The sequence below is a fragment of the Callithrix jacchus genome, chromosome 6 (assembly GCF_049354715.1).
Source record: "Callithrix jacchus isolate 240 chromosome 6, calJac240_pri, whole genome shotgun sequence".
NCBI lineage: Eukaryota > Metazoa > Chordata > Mammalia > Primates > Cebidae > Callithrix > Callithrix jacchus.
In genome coordinates, this window is record NC_133507.1 from 64,552,507 (window position 1) to 64,570,396 (window position 17,890).

The 17,890-nt window shown below is 36.9% G+C and overlaps 1 long non-coding RNA gene across 1 annotated transcript in view; it reads right to left on the reverse strand.

Annotated features, from left to right (window-relative positions):
• Nucleotides 1-267: 267 nt before the first annotated feature.
• Nucleotides 268-17,890, reverse strand: part of LOC144576755 (uncharacterized) — a 52,300-nt gene continuing 34,677 nt past the window's right edge. Inside the window, exon 3 of the long non-coding RNA XR_013519220.1 lies at nucleotides 268-948. This is a non-coding gene — a long non-coding RNA (uncharacterized LOC144576755). The remainder of the gene's footprint in view (nucleotides 949-17,890) is intronic.

Genomic DNA, 17,890 nt, shown 5'->3' on the forward strand with positions numbered 1-17,890 from the left:
TTCCCTGGCCTCTGCCTGCCAAACTATCTTTAAAAAACCCTAGCCTCAGAATTTGGGGGGAAACTGATTTGAGTCTTAATAAACTCCCGCCTCCCATTTAGCCAGCTTGACTTGTATTCAATACTTTCTCTGTTGCCATTCCCCTGTCTGGAAAACTCAGGTCTATCTCTGCAGCAAGCAAAAAGAACCCACTGGGTGGCTATAGAAGCAAAGCTTATTTTTCAAAAATATGTGTATGTGTAAAATATTGTTAAGGATTTGTGACAATTATAAATCAATTGCTCACCCTCTAGTGAATTAATTTGATATATTTAGTTTTTTATAATACATATAACATACATCTAATGTCGTCTAATGGTAAGACATTTTTAATGCTACAGTTTTAAATTATACTAGTAAATTTAAGCACAAAGCAAAGCAAAAAGTGTTTCCTTTCAAGTATTCATAATGTATGCTAACAATATTGCCAGGGAGTGTTTGGCTTTTGAATGTTCATTAATATTTAAAGCATTCTAGGGTAATAATGAAGAACTAGAGACAAAGTTAAAGTTAACACAAAAAGGAGAGGGGTGTGTGAAATTATGTGCGAGATGCTAGAAAAATTCTTGTGATGTGGCTTTTATGTTCATGAAATAAGGTTTGGGGTGTGTGACTTTTGTGTAAATAGTCTTACATAAAAACACAATAAAAGAGACACAATTTAGCAAATTGCGCTGCAAAGAGGAGAAACGAGGTGAGTTTTTTCTCAGAAACGGCCCCTCCCCCGCCTCAGAAGGTCTTTAGCTCTGAGCAGCTTCCTGGACGACACATGGTTGTCATGGAGACAGGCAGGGCCTCCTCCTCTCTGCTTGGAGCCGAAACAGCAGGACTGGTTGGGAGTGAGCACGGGGAACACAATGATGAGCCCTTCTGCTGCAGGCAGTGGACACCAAGCAATGACCTAATGCACTGAAAGAGAGAAAAGATGAGAATACAAACAGCCCGATGCACGCTAGCCGCCACACCCAAACCCCAACACAATGATATTGGGGATAATAAGGCAACTCTCCAGTCTCCGATGTACTTAGCTAACATTTAAGCAGATCAAAGAGCTGTTTGTAGAAAAGCCATTTTTTTTTTCAAGAGCCAATAAAAGCAAAGCTACTACTCCGATATAATTAAATATTTTGATATAACAAATATTAGTAATAAGAACAAACAACATTATAACAATAATGCTTGTTGAATTTCTTGAATTCCTATGTACCGTAGTTACTGGAATCTTTCAGTCATTAAATATCAGTAACGTGTACAGAAAGATAAGTGCCAGCTATCAGATTTTTAAAATTAAGAATAACTAAGACAAGCACAAATAGAAACAGGTAATCTGTGGGTGCTTACAAAGAACATCTCCTTCTTCATAAATATACCCCATTTATATTATAAAATAGAACAAATTAATTCAACTAGAATTTTGAAAGTAATTAAAAGTGAAAATGTGAGCCAGTTATGTTTAACACTATTCTATATATAATATTTTATTTGACTAGATGAGCATAAATAGTATTTCTTCCTTTATTCTGTAGTCTTAGTAAATTCGAAGAACAGCTACTTTATCTAGAAAATCTGTGGTGACATCTTCAATTTATGTTGACATCCCGTATCCCATCAGCAGAGAATGAAGACAAGGAAAAGAGTATGTAAATGCAAAAAGTCTGTATAATTAATCAAATAAACAATAAATTTGTATCTAAACTCTTTTTATTCTTTAATTACTGCAGGCCACCACCCTTAAAAATTCCAAAAGAAAATTAACATAATCACACTCTAGGATATCTTTTTAAGTCCTTTATACAAAAATGCCATCATACAAAATGCCATTTGAATTTCATTCAGTAAACATAAACTATATACAACACTAAAACTACCGATGTTTTTTAAAAAATAGACGATGGATAAATATGGATGAAATTTTTGACCTTTAAATAACAAAACAGAAGACATTTAGTCCCCTAGTTTCTGAGACCACAATTAAGCATATAAATAAAGCAATTTATAACATAATGTCATCCCATCCCAATTTTTTCTGAAAAAACATGGATTGCAAACCACAAATGAATAAATGTTACATAAAAATGGATCTTAAGCTATGTGAAAAGGCAATATGTACTCTTAGGGAATACCCATGTTTGCCTTATGTTCTAAAAGTTGATGCTATGAAACAATAAATTATTCATGACTTTGGTAACATAATATTGTTAATCATAGAAATAAAAGATCAAAGATAAATAGGAATGATGACAATTTATCATTAGTAAATTAGCTGATGTTCTTTTACACTGCTTTCCATCCATTGGGCTCTATGAGTACTCTGTCTTACCTTTTTTATTCTCTCTCTCTCTTCCTTTTTCTGCTTTCTCTTGTCTCTCTCCCCTTCTCCTCTCACAAAGAGTATGTACATGGGTGTGTATACATATAATACAAATCACTGTATATATAGACATTAAAGAGAAAATGTGTGTGTACATATACACCCCCTAACACACACACACACACACACACACACAGTTATTAAACACAAAATTTATTACACAATAGTGACAGGCAATATCACACACACAAACACACACACACTGTTTATGCTTTCATAGAAGATATTTCCAACCCACTTTCCCAGAGAGAAAACTATAGAAAGAGTATTTCTCTCTTCATCTTTTTAGTCTTCCCACGGGAGGGAAAGTGATGTTTCTCATAGGGGTTTTGGTAAAAAGAACCATGAATACTTGGCTTTCACCTTCCAGACTCAAATTCTGGGTCTGAGGCCTGCAAAGAGATGTCTGGAATTTCTGTGAGTGGCAGTAACCTTTGCTGGCCAGATTTTCTCTAGCAAAGGGCTGTAATGGTAGAGTTATGTCTGTGACTAAAGGGAATAAATTTGGTTTCCCCCAAATCTCAAATATATATATATATATAAACTTCTTAGAGTAAAATTTGAAAATGAGAGGAGGAAATAATTGCACACAATTATACATACAGGCAAACTTATAGGTGCAATTTTTCCCTCTCTCGTTTTCAAATTTTACTCCAAGAAATTAATACAGCTTCAAATATGATTTCCTAATTTGTAGTTATAATATGGGGAATAAAATGATTGAACTCACTACTCTCAGATACTATTTTAAGTAATTCTAAATCAGAGAATGCCATGGAAATCTGAACACTGGAACGAGGCTACATTTTTGTGTGTATACTACGGACAAAATTATCTTTAGCTTTAATTCCCTCATTTGCATAGACATGTGGTGATAGAGTTCAAGAACCAGAATTCAGGGTAATTCATTCTCAACTCCAGACTCCACTCTGAATAACTTAATTTCAATACTGATTTTTATAAAAATAAAAATGTATTTTAAAAGATTTCATTTTCAACTTAAAACATCGTGCTTTGAAAAGCACATGATAGAAGCAAACATTTCCTATAAAATAAAATGGTGCGCTCTGCATTTCAATTTAAGGTGGCCGGCTCTCCTGAACTTAAACACTACTTTCTACAACTCATTGTGAAACTGAACTTGTTAGTGATAGTGACCAGCCAGTTGAAGCAGTATATATGCAGTGTTATAGCCTCCTCATGCTCTGGTCCAGTTTTCAAATTTCTTCATCTCTGGAAGCTGCAATATGAAGTTAGTTTGTTCACTGCATGCACTCCTATTTGTCTAGAATTATAAAGGCCCAGAGGCTTTTATGCTATTTAACAAGATCTTGTTTCTGTAAGAAAATAAGCCAATAAATATGCAGGAATATTGTACAAATGTAAAGAATCTCCTATTTTTATCTTGATGATGACTGTAAATTAGTCAAAAAGAAAATAATAAAACAATTATTACAGGCCACTATATTGTGTGCCTAGTGTTTATAAAATTTTATCCTATCTTTCCCTTATAAGACCTAAATGAAATAAGTTTTATTAACTCCATTTTAAAATGGATAAACTGAGGCTTAAAACTACAGAGTCAACAGTCAAATTCGTGTCTGGTGGGTGTTAAAATCTGCTAAAATGTAAACCCAGTTTAGTGTAATGCTTCTTTAAAACTATCAGACACTGCTGGGCATGGTGACTCACACCTGTAATCCCAGCTTTAGAAGGCTGAGGCAAGCATATTGCTTGAGCGCAGGAGTTGAGACCAAGCTGAGCAACATGCCAAAACTGCCTCTATACAAGATATGCAAAAATTAGCTGGGTATGATGCCAGGTGCTTGTAGTTCCAGCCTCTTCAAAGGCTGAGGTGGGAGGATTGCTTGAACCCAAGGAAGTCAAGACTGTAGTAAGCCCTGATTGCACCACTGCACTCCAGCTTGGGTGATAAAGTGAGACTGTCTCAAATAAAAAAAAAATCTGTCAGACACATTGACTACTCTACTGGTCTCTTTTGTCGATATTTTCTGTGAAGTCGCGTTTTATATTAATATTTATTGAATATCTTTTTATGTAAAAATTCAAAAAGAGTAAGACAATATAAAAGAAAACTCTATCATCCCTGCCCTTGAGCTTAAAATAATTTAATTTCAGCCAATTAATTTATCGTTTAAAGGCCTGATCACACCAAACTATTCCATTCTGGTCATGGAAAGATTGTTGAAATAGACAGTGTCTTACCCAATTAGGGTCATGCATTGCTGACACACACACAGAAGAAATAATTAAACACATGCACTAAAAAATAAAGTATATGAATATAGTAGAGGGGTCACAGCAAAATGCAGGCATGTCAATCCATAGATTTACAGTTCATATATTTATTGAGCGCTTACTGTGCTTGGCATTGTGCTAAACGCTGAAAAAATACCAACCAAGAATACACACACTCTCTCTTAGAGTGAGACTGCTCTCATGGAGTTTACACATGGAGAGTACAGAGAAGCAAACAGGCAATGTCAATGCTGTGTGATGAGGCTGTGAAGGTGCAGACGGCCCAGGGAACAGAAGACCTAAGGCCGCAGGGCCAAGCAGAGAGCCCTGCCAAAGAGTAGGTTATATTTTGTGATTTGTTAAACTGACTGAACAAATGAAGATAAAGATACTCTTGAATCCAACCAAGGCAGGAATAATAAGCCAGCGTGAGTTTACATTTGAAGACAGCTTGCTAAATGGTTATTTTTTCAACTCTGCTTTTGATATTTAAAAATCTTAGAATAATTAGCTACCTTTCTCCTACTACAATCAATGTCACAATGTTAATCTTACATATATATCATGTTATTTTACAGGATATTCATAGTATAAATTCCTGGCAACATATATTGTTCAGTAAGAAAAGACAGCACATACAACAATCTTACTTTAAGATAAGTACCTTCACATTATTTTCATATACATAAACAAAAATACACATGTATGTGAGGGTATTTTTGTGTGGAGCAGGGGCTCTCAACCCCCAGGCCACAGATTGGTACCAGTCTGTGACCTGTTAGGAACTGTGCCGTACAGCAGGAGGTGAGTGGCGGGCAAGCGAACGTTACCCCCGGAGCTTCACATCCTGTCACATCAGCAGCAGCAGCATTAGATTCTCATAGGAGTATTAACACTATACCTACCTATAGGGCAGTAACCCTATTGCGAACTGCACATGTAAGGTTGTGTGCTCCTTATGAGAATCTAATGCCTGGTGATCTGAGGATCCTAGGTGGAACAGTTTCATTCTGAAATTGTCTTGGAAAAACTGTCTTTCATGAAACCAGTCCCTGGTGCCAAAAAGGTTGGGAACTGCTGGGGTAGGGGTGTAAAACAAATTGATGCTATTAGCATCGCAAGTTCACAATGGTTATTTCTTTATTTTTTCATGTTTATTCTATTTCTGACTTTCAAAATTTTCTTTAATACAGAACATGTATTTAAATATGTATGCTAATTCTGGTGAACCCTTATGCACCACTTACTGATGCAGAAATATATTCAAGACACGTAGTTTACAGTATTAGTTAAATTATATAATAGGATGCCTCCTTTCTGACAACTTTTCTGATTATTTTTCTGATCATTTTTATAGTACATAAGAAAGAAAAACAATCCCTGACAATTATGCTGAATTTGATACATTTTCAATGTGAAAATATCTTAGTGTTTTAATTTTTGTAAGTACAAATAACAAACATTTATAGGCTTAAAATCCATATACTTGATGTTTTGTATGAATTATGTCAGCTAATTCTCACAAGAACTCTATGAAGAAGGCACTGTTTTTATCCCTATTTCATAGCCATGGAGACTGAAGCATAGGTTTAGAAAATAAACAGGTCACATAACTACCAGCAGGCAGAGCAGGTACTTTATTTTAACCCAGTTGACTCCTGAGCCCACAGTTTTAATGACCAGACTATACTGTATCTTTCACCTTTTCCATAATGTTGTAAAATGAATTTGAAAAAGTACAAAGTGGCTGGGCATGGTGGCTCAAGCCTGTAATCTCAGCACTTTGGGAGGCCAAGGTGGGCAGATCACCTGAGGTCAGGAGTTCTAGATCAGCCTGGCCAATATGGTGAAACCTCATTTCTACTAAAAATACAAAAATTAGCTGGGCATGGTGGCATATGCCTGTAGTCCCAGCTACTCAGGAGGCTGAGGCAGAAGAATCACTTGAATGCGGGAGGCAGAGGTTGCAGTGAGTCAAAATAATGCCACTGCACTCCAGCCTGGACGACGGAGCGAGACTCCATCTCAAAAAAAAAAAGAAAGAAAAAAAGAAAAAGTACGAAGTAATGCAAATTATGCTTTTAAGTGCTAGTTTATGCCTTCTAAAAGAATGTCTGCTTTTTATCTCTACATCCTAATGAATATATATTAATATAATATTAATTATACAATTTTTGAAGGGAAAAATAAGATTAAATGATCTTTTTAAATTGAGACTTAAATTACACTATAGGTCAATTGCTTTAATCAGATTCACCTTGCTACATTCAGTGATACACGAGGTTCCTATGCCAACAAAACAAGAATTGTTCCCAGGTTGTTTGCAAATAGCTAGTCTCAGAAGATGAAGTTATCTAAGGTCTGTTATGAAGACAAAACCATATTCTTAGAAGATAGGGAAGTCCATCCCAAGTTGCTAGAGACGTGTTAGTCCAAGCTGCACCACTTTGTAGGTTCCCTACTATTTTGCAGACCTTGCAAATGTTTGCAAAGTGAAACATTTCATGTGAGTTTGGGCCATGAGAGGCATCCTCCCTAGCCACCTGACCACAAGGCTGACAAAGGCCCAAATAAAGAAACATCCCTAATATATCTTGCTGGACGTAGGTCCAAGGAACACCAAAATGAGATCCTGCTGGGACAAGGGCCAGAACAGCCTCATCTTGGAAATATCTTATCAGTATCCTGCTGGGCAGCAAGCCAGACTGCCCAGATTCCTCCTGCCTATACCTGTAAGTACCTCCAGCTGGTAAGCAATGGGGGCTCTGACATTCGGCTGGTCCCCCACTTCTGAAGGTTTTATGGTGGACATAAAGCCTGCATTTGCTGTTGACTTGCTGTGTGTGTGTGTGTGTGTGTGTGTCTTTCTTTAACCCTTACCTTCCATTCAAAACCTAAACGGCAGTAGAACCTGTCCTTCTTCTTCCTCTTGTTTTTTATTGATATGGAGTTTCACTCTTGTTGCCCAGGTTGGAGTGCAATGGCACGACCTTAGCTCACTGCAACCTCTTTCTCCCGGGTTCAAGCAATTCTCCTACCTTGGCCTCCCAAGTAGCTGGAGTTACAGGCATCGGCCATCTCTCCCAGGCAATTTTTCGTAGAGATGGGTGTTTCAACATGTTGGCTAGGCTGGTCCCAAACTCCTGACCTCAGGTGATCCACCTGCCTCTGCCTCCCAAAGTGCTGGGATTATAGGCATGAGCCACTGCACCCGGCCCCAAACTTCTAAGAGAACACTTTCATTTGCTCAAGTTCATCACCCCTGTTAAACTAATTAACAACTTCCTGAGTGTGAGTAATCGCTTGATAAGAGACTTAACCATCCAAGAGTGTGAGATGACAACAGAAGTGGGATGCATACCTACAGATGGTTTCTGGCTAATTGTGAATATGGTAATGTTGGCATCCAAATAGAAGGTCTATTATCTACTTTTCAAATAGTAGAAGGCACTATGATAACACATGAGACTGTTAAGATTTAAGACTGTGTATTCTAAAAACATAGTTACATATTTTTAAAAGATGACTTAATTAACAGGCAGGTTTTTTTTTACAGCTGTGGTTATCTTTCATTACCTAAATAAAGGCAAATTTCAAAATTACAACTACTATTACTATTAATATATACAAATGATATTTGCATTAAAATTCTATTCCTTGAAAAGGAGTTTTGCAGTAGAGGCTGGTACTGCCTTGCCAGTTGGCAAGAAGTCAAAGTGTTTAACCTTGGAAATAAGTATTGAACGAACCTGGAGGGATGCTGCTTGCTAATCTGATCTCATCTCTACCATGCAAATGAAAAATATATACTGAAGCATACTTTTTAAGGATAGCAATATGCTTTTATTCTACAGAGGTCCTTGTTACTTATAACCGAATTGCAAATTTCATTTTGAACATTTTGTCAGGGACTCTTTGTGAAAGAAAAGGCACACATTTTCTGTACTTAGAAATGAAGTACTCATATTTACCAACTAAAGTGATAAAAGTTGACTTATCTAGGAGAGTGCAGTTTAAATGGGTTTTATCCTACATTTATCAGTTTGGGCAAGATATTTCGTTATTTCTGCTGTCATTCACATATGGAGCAGGACTTTTGTCTTCCGCATTTGATTTTGGAGCTCCACAGTAAAAATAAAGAGCAGAAAGTGCTGCTGAGTTGGGCTATATTAGCATCACGCTGTCAAATGGCACACTAATAAATAAAGTGGTAATTAGGATATTTAACAATAATGACAAGGGTGTTCTTGGGAGGGTTGTCCCAGAAGGGTAGAAGCCATCATAAACAAGAACTAGTCATCACTTCAAGTCTACCAGCACATATCAGAGTTTATAATTTGGGACCTGACCCAGGTGTCACATCCAGCTCCTTGAGCAATATCTGGATTGAGACCCACCTGCTATTAAATATCAGTACTAGGTCACTGACAGTGAAGTAAAGCCAGAAAATAAGCCTGTTTTTCAGCATCACAGCACGCTTCTCTGTATTTCCAGTTGAATAATTGGTATTGAAAACTGGTATGAATATGATAGCCAAGAAAAGGAAGAAAACGTTTAATTCTAATTATCTGAAACCGGCGAAATTCTAAAAGGATAAGCTGAATTAAAACCATAAGAAATATTGGCCAATTTTTTTGACTCCTATTAAATAATTGTGTAAAATAATAGAAGTATGAATGAATATATTTAACACGATCAATTCTACTCTTTAGGAGGCATAATGTTAAGAATTGTAGAATTAGGTTTTTCATATTCATGGAGTCCCTATAAGGTAGGATCTATTATTATCCCTACTTTATAAACAAGAAAAATACTCTTGAACATCTGGGGAAGTCCAAGGAGTAGCTTGTTCAAGGTCACACTATTTGTGGCAGATTGAATATGGTCACAAACTTTTTCAACTCCTCCTGTTAAGAAGTGGGTTTGAGTCTGGATGAACTCTAACTGCTTTGACCAGTATATTACAATAGAAGGGATGTTGGGTCAATTTCTGAACCGGTCGCTCCTCTCCTTTCCTATCTCTTGAAACATTCTCTCTGAAGAAAGCCAGACTGTATGTATAAAAAAACAACTCCTGAAAGACCACATGTTGTGAGAAAACCCAAGCTAGCCAAGTGAAAAGGCCACCTTGAGAGAAGAGATTCTCGGGCAGACATGAGAGTGAAGAAGCCGTTAAATGACTCTAATTAGAATTGGCCACAGCTGCTTATTACAACTGCATCAGAAACCTCAATAAAAGCCTCTCTTCTGAACTGAAGCAACTCAGAATTACGAGAGGTAATAATAATGTTGTTTGAACCACTAATGTTTTTATCTACTTGGTTTTTTAATAAAAGGATAATAATACAAATTTTTAAAATAAAAAATAATATTCTGACATCCAACTTTGGGTCATATTAAAAATGTAAATAAATAAACCACTGTTTTTTCTTTTCTTTCAACTTTTATGTTCAGAGGTACGTGTGCAGGGTGTGCAGGTTTGTTACATAGGTAAACATGTGCCATGATAAACTACAATTTTTTTAGGTGTTTTGTTACCCAGAAATAGATAAACCAAAACTGTTTATTGAATGGCAGAGCTAGGATCTGGGTAGTAGCGAATAAAAGCTTTGATCCATTTATTGCAGCTGTGGTGACATGAATAAAGCAGCAGTTCTCAAATTTTGGTCCACAGATTCCTGGGAACTTATGAGACCTCTCCACAGGGTCTACAAGGTCAAAACAATTTCATAATGACACTATTAGGTGTTATTTTTCTTTATCACTGTCTTGACATTGGCACTAATGGTGCAGAAGCCTTGGTGGGAAAACTGCTGATACTTTAGTCTGAATCAAGGCAGTGACACCAAGCTGTGTGAGTAAGCATCATATTCCTATGCCACACATTTAAATTTTTAACCATTTTCATTTTATTTAAAAATGTTAGATAAAGCAGTAAAAATTGTTAATTTTATAAAATCTTGACCCCTAAGTCCACATATTTTGAATTGTATGACAAAATGGGAAGTAGACAAAGAATCCTTCTCCCTTATACCTGCCATCCGAGGAAAAGCAATTGAGGATTGAACTGCAAGATAAATTACCTGCATTTCACATGGAACACCATTTTTACTTAAAAGAACAACTGACAGACAACCTATGCTTATTCAGACTTGGGTATTTGACAGGTGTTTTCTTGAAAGTAAGTAAAATAAGCCTGTCGCTTCAAGGAAAACAATCGGCACTACTTTTGCCAGTGATAAAATCTGAGCTTCAAGCAAAAATAAAAATTTTGGAAAGTTGTATCTTTTACCATGAGCTTGACAGCTCCCCAGTACCTAAAAACTTTTCTGGCTGGGCACCATTGCTTATGCTGGTAATGCCAGCACCTTGAGAGGCTGAGGCAGGAGGATCATCTGAGACCAGGAGATTGAGACCAGCCTGGGCAACATTGCAAAACCACGTCTCTAGAGAAAAATAGAAAAATTAGTTGGGTGTAGTTCCAGCTACTCGGGAGGCTGAGGTTGGAGGATCACCTGAGCCTAGGGAGGTCAAGGCTGCAGAGAGCCATGATTGTGCCACTGCACTCCAGCCGGGGTGACAGAGTGATAGAGATTTTGTCTCAAACAAAACAAAACAAAGCAAAACAAAAGTAACTTTTCTGATGAGTTTAGTAACGATATTAACAAATACATTTTTTATGTTGCATAACATAATGTATTCACATTTGGAAGATCTGCACAAATCAGAGAAGCAGTATTTCCCAATTGACTAATCCATGATGGTAAAAAATTACATACAAGTTAAGGTCCACTCAAAGTGTGAAATAAAGCAACAAAATTTATATGCAACACAGTACATGAAGTTTATTAATGTGGTTTCAGATTCCACATTGTGACGTTTAAAAACTCCTACTTGTTGAGTTTTACCATAATATCAAAGAGCAGTGTCCACAATTATCTGAAAAGCTATTATCCTCATTTTTCTGACTCCATAGTTTTGTGAGGCCATATTTTCTTCATACACTTCAACCAAAACAACATATTACTATAGATTGAATGTAGAAGTAGATATGGGACTCAAATTGTCTTTTATTAAGCCAGGCATTAAAGAGATTTGCAAAACTGTGAAACAACGCCACCCTTCTCACCAAATTGATTTGTTTTGGAAAATAGAGGGTGTTTTTACACACACACAAGTGTGTAATTTATGTTATGATGTAATTGTTTTACTGTTGTTATTTTAAGGTAACTTAATACATATTTGAAATTTATTAGTTATAATTTCTAATACTATAAATACCAATAAATATAACCCACATAAATACATTGAGGTTCTCAATAACATTTAAGAGTTTAGAGGAATCCTGATACAAAGAAGTTGGAGAGCCACTGGTCTAAAATAAAATAGCAGTTCACATGCCACATAGACAAACATTGCCTGTTTGCACATTTATTATGAGATAAGATCATATGGCCCAGGCAGCAAAGAAGTAGGCCAAGAATCAGCAATATGAAATTGCCCAGTGGGTTCTTCCTGCCCACTGCACAGACAAAATCAATCCACTGAGACAGCAGCATTGCTGTAGAGAGAGTGTAATTGATGTGAGGCTGGCCCATGAAGGAGAACTGGAATTATCACTCAAATCAGGCTCTCTGAAGACTTGGAGCTCAGGGTTTTTATAGACAATTTGGTGGGCAGGGGGTAGGAAATGGGTGCTGTCAGTTGGCAGGGGATGAAATCATAGGAGTGTGGAAAACTGAGTTAGCCTCTGGGTGGGGCCACAAGACCAGCTGACTCATGGGTCATGGGTCCAAATGGGTTCAATCTGAAACACATCTCAAAAAAACCCAATCTTACATTCTTCAATAGTGATGTTATCTGTAGGAGCCATTGGGAAGGTTATAAATCTTGTGACCTCTGGACACATTACTCCCAAGCAGTAAGAAATTATAGAAACTACAATCTTGTGACTTGTCATTAGTCTTATAAAGCTAGTTTCAGCCTCAAACAGGGAGGGGATTCATTTGAGGGAGAGACTATTATCACTCTTACTTCAAAGTTAAATGATAAACAATTATTTCCAAAGTTAGCTTGGCCTATGCCCAGAAGTGACCAAGGACAGCTTGGAGGTCAGAAGCAAGATGGGGTCAACTATGTCAGATTTCTTACTGTGAAAATTGTTCAAGGGCAATTTCAATGTGGCTTGTCAAAAATCATCTGCCGATGGCATCATAAGAAAAATTGTGAGTGTACTCAATGTAGAATGGCCTGATGGTCCTATATCAGAGACATGCCTGTAGTAGTGCTTTTTGTTGTTGCATTAACAATACCATTTAGAAATGACGACCTCTTTATACTAATTATAGACTTCACAATTTATATTTACACACAGAAACACAGTGTTATGTCATGAAGTTATTATCAGTTGTTAACACAGAACTTTTACCTTTAGCTGTGTTCTATTTTCACTAAGCAAGAAAGCTAAATAATAAACCCTTGCTTCACATTTACAGCAGTGGCCTTCCTGGGTTGACAGCATGTCTGCTAAGAGTGTCATTATTAGTTCCCGGCTGGAGAGTGGATTTTATTCCCCTAGGTTCAAACACTTAATGCTCTGTAACAATGTCCTTAGGCAATTTTTACAATCTTATTATTAAATGAGAGAGAAGAATAAATCTTCCAGTAGCAGACTGTATGGGGGAAAAAAAACTAAGTAATTAGGGAAGGATATTAGAAAAGGTGCAAGTCTGTGTTATGCTTGAATTCTTCTTTAGGAAAATTTCAAACACAAATTTTTATCTGAAGCTTTTCTGGAGCAGGGCCTTAGTGAGAATGCTGTTGTTAACTCTGCAATTTATTTTTAGTCTGAATTGCTGATAACCCCTTTGTTCTGTTTACAACCCACACACTCATGAAACATTCCCTCTTTTCCTAACACAAGAATCAGTTGCTGCCGTGCTCTGGGAAGACAGTCATATTGTCACTACCAGAAGTATGACTCATTTTGATAAGAAGCCTGCATTTTATCAAGATAGTGTTGCCATGGCAAATAGATACAGTATGGAGTTCTGTGTGAATCCAAGGGAACAGAATTAACACTTCAAGTGCATATGCAGTTATATTAATCTAAATGCATACACACATACTGCTGATTCAAAAGCTATTGGAGTTACAGTCTTACTTCTCTTCAGTAGTATGGTTGCATAAAGAGTAACAACTTCTTACCAAAAAAAAAAAAGGTTTTTGAAATTAATAAATTTTCTTTTACTGAAGCACTTTTAGATTCTGAGCAAAATTGAGCAGAAAGTACAGAGAGATTCCTTATACCAACTGCCACTGCTGCCCCTCAACCCCCAACACACAACCTCCCTCACTATGAATTTCCCACCAGAGTGATATATTTGTTACTATCACTGAACTCACATTCACATGTTATTACCACCCAGAGTCTACAGTTAACATTAGAGTTCATTCTTGGCATTGTAAGTTTTATGTATTTTAACAAATATATACTGACACATACCCACCTTTGTAGTATCGTACAGAATAGTTTCACTACCCTAAAAATCCTCTGCTTTGCCTATTCATGTCTCCCATCCCTCGACCCTTGACAAGCACTGATCTTTTCACTGGGTTCATAGTTTTGTCATCTCCAAAATGTCATATGGATCTAAGCACACAATATGAAGCCATTTCACATCGGCTTCTTTCACTTAGTAATATGCATTATGGTTTCTCCATGCCTTTTCATGGCTTGGTTATTCATTTCTTTCTAGGATTTAATAATATTCTCTCTGCATGTACCATAGCTTACTTACTTATGCACCTACAGAAGGACATCTTGATTGTTTGTACATTTTGCCAAATGTGAATAAAGCTGCTATAAACATTTGTTTGCAGAATTTTGTGTAACTTTTCAATTCACTTGGGTAAACACCAAGAAGCAAGATTACTGGATCACACAGTAAGAATATGTTTAGTTTACAGGAAACCATCTTCTAGAGTTGTACCATTTCACATTCCCACCAGCCATAAATGACAGTTCCTGTTGCATTTGATATTGTCAGTGTTTTGGATTTTGGTGATTCTAATAGGTGCATAGTGGTATCTCATTGTTACTTTAATATGCAATTCCCAAAGGATAGATGATGTCAAACATCTTTTCATATGCTTATTCACCATCTATATATCTTCTTTAGTAAGATTTCTGTTCAGATCGTCTGCCCATTTTTTTAAATTGGGTTGTTCATTTTCTTATTGTTTAGTTTTAAGAGTTATTGGTATATTTAGGATAATAGTTCTTTATCAGATGTGTTTTGCAAATATTTTCTCCTCTGTGGCTTGTCTTCTCAGTATCTTGATACTGTCTTATACAAAGCAGCAGTTTTAAATTTTAATAAAGTACAGCTTATTAATAATTTATTTCATGTATCATGCCTTTCATGTTGTATCTAAAGAGTTTTTACTATACTCAAGGTCACCTAGGTTTTCTTTATTATATTCCAGGAGTTTCATAGTTTTGCATTTTATGTTTAGGTCATGAGTTAATTTTCATGTAGGGTGCAAGATCTGTGTAAATTCATTTTCTATTTCGTATGTGGATGTCCTGTTTTTTCTGCACCATTTGTTAAAAAGACTATCTTTGTTTCACTGCATTTCTTTCTTTATATATACATGTATATATATATATATACACATATACATATATATATTCTCTCTGTCACATTCAAGTACACCTATCAAACGTAGATTAGGTCTTTTCACATAATCCCATATTTCTTGGAGGCCTTGTTCATTTCTTTTCACTCTTTTTTTCTCTAATCTTGCCTTTTCATTTTATTTTATTGAATTGATCTTCAATCTCTGATATCCTTTCTTCTGCTTGGTCGATTCAGCTATTGAAACTTGTGTATGCTTCATGAAGTTCTTGAATGGTGTTTTTCAGCTCCATCAAGTCATTTATATTCTTCTCTAAGCTGTTTGTTCTCATTAGCATTTTGTCAAATTTTTTTTCAAGGTTCTTAGTGTCTTTGTACTGGGTTAGAACATGTTCTTTTAGCTCAGAGAAGTTTGTTATTACACACCTTCTAAAGGCTGTTTCTGTCAATTCATCAGACTCATTCTCCATCTTTGTTTCTTGCTGGTCAGGTGTTGTGATCCCATGGAGGAGGAGAGGGATTCTGGTTTTGGGTGTCTTCATCCTTTTTGCACTGGCTTCTTCCCATCTTTGTGGATTTATCTAACTGTGGTCTTTGAAGTTGGTGATTTTCAGATGGGGTCTCTGAGTGGATGATTTTCAGATGGGGTCTCTTTTTGTTGATGTTGAAGTTATTCTTTTCTGTTTTTTCTAACAGTCAGGCCCCTCTGGTGTAGGACTGCTGTAGGTCCCCTCCAGACTCTATTTGCCTGAGGATCACCTGTGGTGGCTGCAGAAGAGTCAGGGTTACTGCCAGTTTCCTCTTCTGTTATCTTTGTCCCAGGATACCTGCCAGATCCAGCCTAAGCTCTCCTTTATGAGGTGTCTCTTTGGATGTATGGGGGTCAGGGAGCTGCTTGGGGAGACAGTCTGTCCCTTATAGGAGCTCAAGTGCTGTGCTGGGAGCTCCATTGTTCCATTCAAAGCTGCTGGGCAGGTATGTTTAAGTCTGTTGCAGTGGAACTTATAACCACCTCTTTTCCCAGGTACTCTGTCCTGGGAAGGTGGAGCTTTATTTATAAGTTCCTGGTGTGCTACTGCCTTTTTTCAGAGATGCCCTGTCCAGCAAGGAGGTAGCCTAGTCACAGTCTGCCAGCAGAGGCATTGCTGAGCTGCTATGGGCTCTACCCAGCTGCTATCTGAACTTCCTTGAGGTTTTGTTTACAGATGTATAGTTAGAACTGCCTCAGTAATGGCGATCTGCCTCAGTAATGGCAGACTGCCTCAGTAATGACAGACTGCCTCTAATGGAGGATTGCCTCGATAGTGGTGGACTGCCTCAGTAATGGCGGACGCCCTTTCCCCCACAGAGCTGGATGATCCCGGTTCCTGGCTCCCTGTTTCAGCCCCCCTTTTTTAGTTGAATGGGCAGTGCTGTCGCACAGGCATTCCAGGTGCCAGTTGAAATGGCTGCCCAGATTTGTGTGAGTTTTTATGTGGAGACCTGTTGTGCTGGCTGAAACAGCTGTGCTGGAAACTTGTGGTGCTTTTCAGCCTGGGAATCTCCTGATCTGTGAGCAGTAAACACTTGTTTGGAAATGTGGCAATCACTCACCCTCTGCATTGTTCTCTCTGGGAACTGCACTCCAGAGCTGTTCCTATTTGGCCATCTCCACTGCATTTCTTTCATCCTTTTGTCAAAAATCAGTTGACTATATTCATGTGGGGCTATTTCTGGCCTCTCTTTTTCTGTTCCATTGATCTCTTTGTCTATTATTTTGCTAATACCATGCTGTCTTAATTACTACAGCTTTAAAGCAAGCTTGGCCAACCCATGGCCCACAGGCCTCATGCAGCCTAGGATGGCTTTGATTGAAGCTGAACACAAATTCAAAAACATTCTTAAAACATTATAAGATCTTTTCTCAATGTTTTAAAGCTTATCAGCTATCATTAGTATTAGTGTATTTTATGTGTGGCCCAAGACAATTCTTCTTCCAATGTGGTCCAAGGAAGCCAAAAGATTGAACATCTCTGCTTTAGAGTAAGTCTTAAAGTCAGAAAATGGCAATCCTCTGATTTTGTTTTTCTACTTCAGTATTCTGTTAGCTATTCCGGGTATTTTGTTGCATCTCCATATAAACTTCAGAATTAGTTTGTCTATATCCACAAAATAACTTGCTGGGATTTTGATTGAGAGTGTGTTGAATCTTTAGATCAAGTTGGGAAGAATTGAAATCTTGACACTATTGAGTCTTCCTGTCCATAACCATGGAATATCTATCCAATTATTTAGTTCTTTCTTGATATCCTTCATCAGAGGTTAACTCATACAGATTTTGTACATATATTGTTAGATTTATACCTATGTATTTCATTTTTGAGGGTGTTAATGTAAGGGAAAACATTTTAAATTTCAAAATTCACTTGTTCATTGCTGGTGTAAAGGAAATTAATTGGCTTTTGTGTATTTACCTTTTATCCTTCAACCTTACTATAGTTACTTAATTGAAGGATAATTTTTTTGTTGATTCTTTTAGATTTTCTAGATAGGCAATTATGTCATCTGCAAATAGGACAGTTTTATTTCTTCTTTCCCAATC